Below are 10,328 nucleotides of genomic sequence, written 5' to 3'. Positions count from 1 at the left end.
AACTGTCTGAGGCTAAACCAGACCATTCATAACCTTGGCATCATATCTGATCCCAAGATGAGCTTCCAACTGCATATCAGCACCATCACTCAGACTGCCTAGTTCCACCTCAGTAACATCGGCAGACTTCGCCACTGTCTCAGCTCATCTGCCACTGAAACTTACATTCATGTATTTGTTCCCTCTCAAATTGACTATTCTAACACATTCCTGGTCAGCATCACACATTCTACCCTCCATAAACTTTAGATCATCCAAAACTCTGCTGCCTGTGTTGTTACTCGAACCACGTCCTGTTCGCCCATCACAACTGTGCTCACTGGCCTGCACAGGCTCCCAGTTAAATAGCACCTCAATTTTAAAATCCTCATCCTTGCTTTCAAATCTCTCCATACCCTCACGCCTCACTATCTCTATAATCTCCTCCAGCTCCAGCAGACAGAGTTTCGAAACACTCAGCAACACAACTCCAGTAAAACATCCTCAGAGGAAAAGGGGGTGCAGTGTGTGATACAACTCACAAGGACCTTGTCCGCCGCCATCACTCACACTGCTTGGCATTGCGCTTCCGCGAAAAGCAGTTCGGCACTGCGCATGCTTCGACTCCAATGCCGTGAGCCGTGAACCGTGAACATTTTTTTTTAACGCCGATAATGTTGGGTTGAAGCCCCGCCATTGAACTTCCCAATATAAGCGCTGGAAGGGAGTGGGAGAGCGGAGAGTCATTGAAAATGACGAATCAAAGGGCATCGGAGGGAGCGGGGAAGATAAGCTGTGATTGAACATGAAACTGAATGCGGTGATTGAAGCGAAGATCATGGGAGGGAGCAGGGACCTGGATGCGACCATTGAGGCGGTTTGGATTTCAGTCGTGTTTTGTGTCAAATTCAGCAGCGCCATCTTTACTCCTGGCAGCTGCCTGAGGCACAGTCACGTTTCAGTCGATGCATTTGCGCATGTACCAGTGATGCAGCACCTATTTGGTTACGTTGCTAGCAAACGCGCCATTAATATATGTTTGCTGCTTTATACCATTTTATTTTTCTGAGTATGAACCATGAACTACCCGTCCATTCCCCGACTGGTAAATGGCAGCCTATACGGCCCAGAATGCACCGCGCGCAAAAATACGACCTATCTCCACCCCAAGAACAGCAACACGCAGGCGTCAGAAGGCTCTGCCCCACGGAGTCCGCTTGTCTCCGCGGAGCATGCGCGGTGCCGCTCCCGGAAGCTGAGCGCAGCCTCGGAAACACCGAGTTTCAACGGCTCTCAGGTCCTGAATCAGAGCCGCCGGGTTCGGCGGACGTGCGGCGAGAATCCCGGGGGAAGGGAGGGGCCGCATTGAAGTGATGGTGCAGCGACTTCTCTATCCGAGCCGCCACTTCTCAGTTTCTTCTCCCGTTTCCTCCGAGTCAGGAAGCCTGTGAGTTGATTGGCTGGTAAGTTTTGTAACTTTGTTTCCCTTTCTCCAAAGTTCGGAAGTTTGTCCAAGGAGCTGGAAATTAAACATTCCAGTTTTCATCAGAATAAGGGGCAGCTTCCTGAGATTTAACTGACACCAATAGAAGGGAAGTGAGTAGCCGGTGAGTAGTCTTTTATTTTTAAGTATTGAGGTTTATTATTTATTTATTTAGAGATACACCGAGTCTGTGCCGACCATCAACCAGCCATTTATATTAATCCTACATTAATCCCATATTCCTACCACATCCCCTCAATTCCCCTACCACCTACCTACACTCGGGGCAATTTACAATCGCCAATTTACCTATCAACCTGCAAATCTTTGGCTTTGGGAGGAAACCGGAGCACCCAGCAGAAACCCACGCGGTCACAGGGAGAACCCAGAATCGCTGGAGCTGTGAGGCTGCGGTGCTCACCACTGCGCCGCTCGTAGTAGCAAGTTTATTACCTAATAGCTGGAGCAATTGCAGGGCTGCTGCAACCTCTGCAGTGAACATCCTGTGCAATAGAAAATAGAAAACATAAAACATGGCAGGCTATAAATAAAGAGCGGGGCTCAATGCCCTTACTTATCTGGTAGCGGAGCGACGAATGGTGGACCTGTGAGGAAGCTGATCCAGAGCGACGACAGGCTCCCTGTGCCTCTTGGCATGCGCTGAGACTCGAAAGAGGGAAAAAAAGGACTTAGTGATATCACGGGAAATTTTCAAGATGACGGAAAGCGTCACAGACGGGAGTTTAAGAGAAGTGGTTGCACCCAAAGTGCAGGCAGATAGATGGGTGACCGCTAGAAGGGGCAGGCAGTCAGTGCAGGAATCCCCTGTGGCTATCCCCCTCTCTAACAAGTATACCGTTTTGGATACTGTTGGGGGGGTGGCCTATCAGGAGAAAACAGCAGCAGCCAGAGCAGTGGCACCACGGTTGGCACTGTTGTTCAGCAAGGAGGGACAAAGTGCAGAAGAGTAATAGTTATAGGGGACTCTATAGTCAGGGACACAGATAGGCGCTTCTGTGGATGTGAAAGAGACTCCAGGAAGGTATGTTGCCTCCCTGGTGCCAGGGTCAAGGATGTCTCTGAACGGACAGAGGGCATTGTGAAGTGGGAGGGTGAACAGCCAGAGGTTGTGGTACACATCGGTGCCAATGACATAGGCAGGAAGAGTGATGTCCTGCAGGGGGAGTTTAGGGAGTTAAATAGTAAGTTAAAAAACAGGACCTCTTGGGTTGTAATCTCTGGATTACTCCCTGTGCCACGTGCCAGTGAGGCTAGAAATCGGAAGATAGTGCAGCTAAACACGTGGCTGAGCAGCTGGTGTAGAAGGGAGGGTTTCAGATATCTGGACCATTGGGCTCTCTTCAGGGAAAGATGGGACCTGTACAAGAAAGACGGGTTGCATCTAAACTGGAAGGGCACTAATATCCTGGCTGCAAGGTTTGCTAGTGTCATTCGGGAGGGTTTAAACTAGTGTGGCAGGGAGGTGGGAACCAGAGCAGTAGGACAGCTAGTGAAGTAAATGAGGAAGACATAGTAAATAAGGCCAGTGGGACGAAGAGGAAGAGCAGGCAGGGAGATGTTGCTGAGCACAGCGGGACTGATGGGCTGAAGTGCATTTGTTTCAATGCGAGAAGTATAACAGGTAAGGCAGATGAACTTAGAGCTTGGATTAGTACTTGGAAATATGATGTTGTTGCTGTTACAGAGACTTGGTTGAGGGAAGGGTAGGATTGGCAGCTAAATGTTCCAGGCTTTAGAAGCTTCAGGTGGGATAGAGGGGGATGTAAAAGGGGTGGGGGAGTTGCATTACTGGTTAAGGAGAATATCACAGCTGTACTGCGGGAGGACACCTCAGGGATCATACAGCAAGGCAATATGGGTGGAGCTCAGGAATAGGAAGGGTGCAGTCACAATGTTGGGGGTTTACTGCAGGCCTCCCAACAGCCAGCGGGAGGTAGAGGAGCAGATATGTTGACAGATTTTGGAAAGATGTAAAGGTAACAGGGTTGTAGTGGTGGGTGATTTTAACTTTCCCAATATTGACTGGGACTCACTTAGTGCTAGGGGCTTGGATGGGGCAGAATTTGTGAGGAGCATCCAGGAGGGCTTCTTGAAACAGTATGTAGATAGTCCAACTAGGGATGGGGCCATTCTGGACCTGGCATTGGGGAATGAGCCCGGCCAGCTGGTCGAAGTTTCAGTGGGGGAGCATTTCGGGAGCAGTGACCATAATTCCATAAGCTTTAAGGTACTTGTGGATAAAGATAAGAGTAGTCCTCGGGTGAAGGTGCTAAATTGGGGGAAGGCTAAATATAACAATATTAGGCAGGAACCGACGAATTTAGTTTGGGGGCGGCTGTTTGAGGGTAAATCAACATCTGACGTGGGAGTCTTTCAAACGTCAGCTGATTAGAATCCAGGACCAGCATGTTCCTGTGAGGAAGAAAGACAAGTTTGGCAAGTTTCGGGAGGCTTGGATAACACGGGATATTGTGAGCCCAGTCAAAAAGAAAAAGGAAGCATTTGTAAGGGCTGGAAGGCTAGGAACAGATGAAGCACTTGAGGAATATAAAGACAGTAGAAAGGAACTTAAGCAAGGAGTTAGGAGGGCTAAAATGGGTCATGAAAAGTCATTGGCAAACAGCATTAAGGAAAATCCCAAGGCTTTTTATACATATATAAAGAGCAAGAGGGTAACCAGGCAAAGGGTTGGCCCACTCAAGGACAGAGATGGGAATCTATGCGTGGAGCCAGAGGAAATGGGTGAGGTGCTAAATGAGTACTTTGCATCAGTATTCACCAAGGAGAAGGACTTGGTGGATGATGAGCATAGGGAAGGGAGTGCAAATAGTCTCAGTCATCTCATTATTAAAAAGGAGGAGGTGTTGGGTGTCTTGCAAAGCATTAAGGTGGATAAGTCCCCAGGGCCTGATGGGATCTACCCCAGAATACTGAGGGAGGCAAGGGAAGAAATTGCTGGGACCTTGACAGAAATCTTTGCATCATCATTGGCTACAGGTGAGGTCCCAGAGGACTGGAGAATAGCCAATGTTGTTGCTTTGTTTAAGAAGGGTGGCAAGGATAATCCAGGAAATTATAGGGCGGTGAGCCTTACATCAGTGGAAGGGAAATTATTAGAGAGGATTCTTCGGGACAGGATTTACTCCCATTGGAAACAAACGAATTTATTAGCGAGAGGCAGCATGGTTTTGTGAAGGGGAGGTCGTGTCTTACTAATTTGATTGAGTTTTTTGAGGAAGTGACGAAGATGATTGATGAGGGAAGGGCGGTGGATGTTGTCTATATGGACTTTAGTAAAGGCTTTGACAAGGTCCCGCAGGGCAGACTGGTGCAAAAGCTGAAGTCACATGGGATCAGAGGTGAACTGGCAAGATGGATACGGAACTGGCTCAGTCACAGAAGACAGAGGGTAACAGTGGATGGGTGTTTTTCTGAATGGAGGGATGTGACTAGTGGTGTTCCGCAGGGATCAGTGCTGGGACCTTTGCTGTTTGTAGTATATATAAATGATTTGGAGGAAAATGTAGCTGGTCTGATTAGTAAGTTTGCGGACGACACAAAGGTTGGTGGAGTTGCGGATAATGATGAGGATTGTCTGAGGATACAGCAGGATATAGATCAGTTGGAGACTTGTGCGGAGAAATGGCAGATGGAGTTTAATCAGGACAAATGTGAGGTAATACATTTTGGAAGGTCTAATGCAGGTGGGAGGTATACAGTAAATGGCAGAACCCTTAGGAGTATTGACAGGCAGAGAGATCTGGGCGTACAGGTCCACAGGTCACTGAAAGTGGCAACGCAGGTGGATAAGGCAGTCAAGTAGGCATACGGCATGCTTGCCTTCATCGGTCGGGGCATAGAGTATAAAAATTGGCAAGTCATGCTGCAGCTGTACAGAACTTTAGTTTGGCCACACTTAGAATATTGCGTGCAATTCTGGTCACCACACTACCAGAAGGACGTGGAGGCTTTGGAGAGGGTACAGAGGAGGTTTACCAGGATGTTGCCTGGTCTGGAGGGCATTAGCTATGAGGAGAGGTTGGAAAAACTCGGATTGTTTTCACTGGAACAATGGAGGTGGAGGGGCGACATGATAGAGGTTTACAAAGTTATGAGCGACATGGACAGAGTGGATAGTCAGAAGCTTTTTCTCAGGGTGGAAGAGTCAGTTACTAGGGAACATAGGTTTGAAGTGCATGGGGCAAAGTTTAGAGGGGATGTGTGAGGCAAGTTCTTTACACAGAGGGTGGTGAGTGCCTGGAACTTGCTGCCAGGGGAGGTGGTGGAAGCAGATACGATAGCGACGTCTAAGAGACATCTTGACAAATATATGAATAGGAAGGGAATAGAGCGATATGGGCCCCGGAAGTGCAGAAGATGTTAGTTTCGGCAGGCATCAAGATTGACGCAGGCTTGGAGGGCCGAATGGCCTGTTCCTGTGCTGAATTGTTCTTTGTTCTTTGTTTGTGATTGGTTGGGTAATTAACAACTGTTAGTCAATTTAATTAGCTTTAAAAAATAAGGGGAAAGTTGTTTTTTGTTTGAAAAAAGACCTCGAGTGATAAAGTGAGTACTAAGAGTGTGTTTTTTTTCAATTCGAGTAATTTAGATTGTCGTGGGTAGTGTTTGGAGTAGAACAAGCCTCCAGTGTAATTAATATCTTTTAAAGGGAGTAACTAATCAATCTAAAGGTAAGGCATGGCAGGAGAGCTCAGCCCCGTGATATGCTCCTCCTGCGCTATTTGGGAAATCAGGGATGCTTCCAGTGTCCCTGACGACCATGTGTGCAGGAAGTGGATCCAGCTGCAGCTACTGACTACCCGCATTATGGAGCTGGGTCTGCAGGTGGATTCACTGTGGAGCATCCGCGATGCTGAGGACGTTGTGGATAGCACATTTAGAGAGGTGGTCACACTGCAGGTAATGGCTGCACAGGCAGAAATGAGATGGGTGACCACCAGATGGAGTAGTAGGCACAGGCAGGTAGTGCAGGAGTCCCCTGTGGCCATCCCCCTCTCAAACAGATAGACCACTTTGGATACTGTTGGGGGGAATGACCTCCCAGGGGAAAGCAGCAACAGCCAAGTTAGTGTTACCACGCATGGCTCTGCTGCACAGCAGGGGAGGAAAAGGACTGGAAGAACTATACTGATAATGGATTCTATCGTTAGGGATACAGATAGGCATTTCTGTGGCCACAAACGTGACTTCAGGATGGTATGTTGCCTCCCTGGTGCTTGGGTCAAGTTAGTCACGGAATGGCTGCAAGACATTCTGAAGGGGGGGTGAACAGTCAGAGATCGTGGAACACATTGGTACCAATGACGGAGGTAAAAAGAGGATGAGGACCTGAAACAATAATTGAGGGAGCCAGGTAGCAGATTAAAAAGCAGGACCTCAAAGGTTGTAATCTCTGGATTACTCCAGTGCCACATGCTAGTGAGTATAGGAATAGGAGGAAAGAGCAAATGAATGCGTGGCTGAAGAGATGGTGCAGGAGGGAGGGCTTTAGCTTCCTGGATCACTGGGTCTGTTTCTGGCAAAGGTGGGACCTGTACAAGTTGGATGAACATCCTTGCCGGGAGGTTTACGAGTGCTGTTGGGGGCAGTTTCAACACATTTGGCAGAGGAATGGGATACAGAGTGGAGGTATAGGAGCGGGTGATGCTCAGTCAAATATAGAAGAGAAACTGAGTCAGTCTGTTAGGCAGAGCAAATATAGACCTGTTAAGGCACAAGTGACAAATGCAAGGTTGTATTGCATTTATTTTAATGCATGACAGATGAATTGAGGGCGTTGATTAGCACATGTAATTATGATATAGTTGCTATCACAGAGATGGTTGAGAGAAGGGCAGGACTGGCAGCTCAATATTCCAGGCTATAGAATCTTCAGGTGTGACAGGAGAATGGATAAAAGAGGAGGTCGCATTGCTCTGTTGATCAAGGAGTCAATTACTGCTGTAAGGAGGGATGATATCTGAGAAGGTTCTTCACATGAGGCCAGATGAGTAGAACTTAAAAACAAAAAGGGGGCAATCACTTGGCTGGGAGTGTACTACAGGCCTCCAAACAGTCAGGGAGAGATAGAGGAGCAGATATGTAGGTAAATCTCAGAGAGGTGTAAAAATAATGGAGTAATAATATTAGGGGATTTCAACTAACCTGATATCAACTGGGATGGTCTGAGTGTAAAAGACTTAAAGGGGGCGGAATTCTTAAAATATATACAGGAGACTTTTTTGAGCCAGTACCGAGAAAGTGCAACACGAAAAGGCGCAGTACTGGACCTAATCCTAGGGAATGATGCTGGACAAGTGGTAGAAGTGTCAGTGGGGGTGCATTTCGGGGATAGTGACCATAACTCTAAGAAAAAGACAAAGGCGGGCTGGAAATAAAAGTACTGAATTGGGGGAAGGCTGATTTCAATATGATAAAACAGGATCTGGCCAAAGTGGACTGGGAGCAGCAACTTGTAGGAAAGTCTGCATCAGACCAGTGGGAGTCATTCAAAGAGGAAATAGTGAGGGTTCAGAGGCAACATGTACCCGTAAAAGTGAAGGGGAGGACCAACAAGTCCAGGGAACCCTGGATGTCAAGGGATATAGAAGATTGGATCAGGAAAAAAAAGGAGGCTTATACCAGATTCAAAGTGCTGAAAACAGCAGAGGACCTGGAGGAGTATAGAAAGTGTAGTGGGGTGGTGGCGGCGGGGGGGGGGGGGGGGGGGTACAAAAAAAAGTAATTAGGAGAGCAAAGATGGGGCATGAAAAAACACTGGCGGGCAAGATCAAGGAAAATGCGAAGGCATTTTCTAAGTATATTAAGGGCAAGAGGATAACCAGTGAAAGAGTGGGGCCCATTAGGGACCAAAGTGCCAATCTGTGTGTGGAGCCGGAGGACATAGGTGAGGTTTTAAATGATTACTTTGCATCTGTTCACTATGGAGAAGGATGATGCAGGTGTAGAGATCAGGGAGGGGGATTGTGATACACTTGAACATATTAGCATTGAAAGTGAGGAAGTATTAGCTGTTTTAGCGGGCTTAAAAGTTGATAAATCCCCAGTCCCAGATGAGATGTATCCCAGGCTGTTATGTGAGGCAAGGGAGGAGATAGCAGGGGCTCTGACATAAATTTTCAGATCCTCTCTGGTCACAGGAGAGGTACCAGAGGACTGGAGGACTACGAATGTGGTGCCATTATCAAGACGGGTAGCAGGGATAAACCAGGTACTTACAGGCCAGTGAGTCCAACATCAGTGGTTGGGAAAATATTGGAAAAAGTTCTGAGGGACAGGATTAATCTCCAGTTGGAGAGGCAGGGATTAATCAGGGATAGTCAACATGGCTTTGTCAGGGGGAGATCGTGTCTAACTAACCTGATTGAATTTTTCAAGGCAGTGATTAGGTGTGTAGATGAGGGTAAAGCAGTTGATGTAGTCTGCATGGATTTCAGTCAGCTTTTGATAAGATCCCACTTGGGAGAGTGGTTAAGAAGGTCAGAGCCCATGGGATCCAGGGCAATTTGGCAAATTGGATCCAAAATTGGCTTAGTGGCAGGAGGCAGAGGGTGATGGTCGAGGGTTGTTTTTGCGAGTGGAAACCTGAGATCAGTGGTGTGCCGCAGGGTTCGGTACTGGGACCCTTACTGTTTGTAGTGTTCTTTTGGGCCTCCTTATCTCGAGAGACAATGGATACGCGCCTGGAGGTGGTCAGTGGTTTGTGAAGCAGCGCCTGGAGTGGCTATAAAGGCCAATTCTGGAGTAACAGGCTCTTCCACAGGTGCTGCAGAGAAATTTGTTTGTTGGGGCTGTTGCACAGTTGGCTCTCCCCTTGCGCCTCTGTCTTTTTTCCTGCCAACTACTAAGTCTCTTCGACTCGCCACAATTTAGCCCTGTCTTTATGGCTGCCCGCCAGCTCTGGCGAATGCTGGCAACTGACTCCCACGACTTGTGATCAATGTCACACGATTTCATGTCGCGTTTGCAGACGTCTTTATAACGGAGACATGGACGGCCGGTGGGTCTGATACCAGTGGCGAGCTCGCTGTACAATGTGTCTTTGGGGATCCTGCCATCTTCCATGCGGCTCACATGGCCAAGCCATCTCAAGCGCCGCTGACTCAGTAGTGTGTATAAGCTGGGGATGTTGGCCGCTTCAAGGACTTCTGTGTTGGAGATATAGTCCTGCCACCTGATGCCAAGTATTCTCCGAAGGCAGCGAAGATGGAATGAATTGAGACGTCGCTCTTGGCTGGCATACGTTGTCCAGGCCTCGCTGCCGTAGAGCAAGGTACTGAGGACACAGGCCTGATACACTCGGACTTTTGTGTTCCGTGTCAGTGCGCCATTTTCCCACACTCTCTTGGCCAGTCTGAACATAGCAGTGGAAGCCTTACCCATGCGCTTGTTGATTTCTGCATCTAGAGACAGGTTACTGGTGATAGTTGAGCCTAGGTAGGTGAACTCTTGAACCACTTCCAGAGCGTGGTCGCCAATATTGATGGATGGAGCATTTCTGACATCCTGCTCCATGATGTTCGTTTTCTTGAGGCTGATGGTTAGGCCAAATTCATTGCAGGCAGACGCAAACCTGTCGATGAGACTCTGCAGGCATTCTTCAGTGTGAGATGTTAAAGCAGCATCGTCAGCAAAGAGGAGTTCTCTGATGAGGACTTTCCGTACTTTGGACTTCGCTCTTAGACGGGCAAGGTTGAACAACCTGCCCCCTGATCTTGTGTGGAGGAAAATTCCTTCTTCAGAGGATTTGAACGCATGTGAAAGCAGCAGGGAGAAGAAAATCCCAAAAAGTGTGGGTGCGAGAACACAGCCCTGTTTCACACCA

At 48.0% G+C, this 10,328-nt stretch overlaps 1 long non-coding RNA gene across 2 annotated transcripts in view; it reads left to right on the top strand.

The window, feature by feature from the left end:
• Nucleotides 1–1,238: 1,238 nt before the first annotated feature.
• The window catches only part of LOC137362243 (uncharacterized), a 199,592-nt gene continuing 190,502 nt past the window's right edge, over nt 1,239–10,328 (top strand). For both annotated transcript variants that reach the window (XR_010972452.1, XR_010972451.1), the window contains exon 1: nt 1,239–1,442. This is a non-coding gene — a long non-coding RNA (uncharacterized lncRNA). The remainder of the gene's footprint in view (nt 1,443–10,328) is intronic.

Source organism: Heterodontus francisci, unplaced genomic scaffold (assembly GCF_036365525.1).
Source record: "Heterodontus francisci isolate sHetFra1 unplaced genomic scaffold, sHetFra1.hap1 HAP1_SCAFFOLD_526, whole genome shotgun sequence".
Classification (NCBI taxonomy): domain Eukaryota; kingdom Metazoa; phylum Chordata; class Chondrichthyes; order Heterodontiformes; family Heterodontidae; genus Heterodontus; species Heterodontus francisci.
This window is presented reverse-complemented; position numbering and strand designations above follow the sequence as displayed.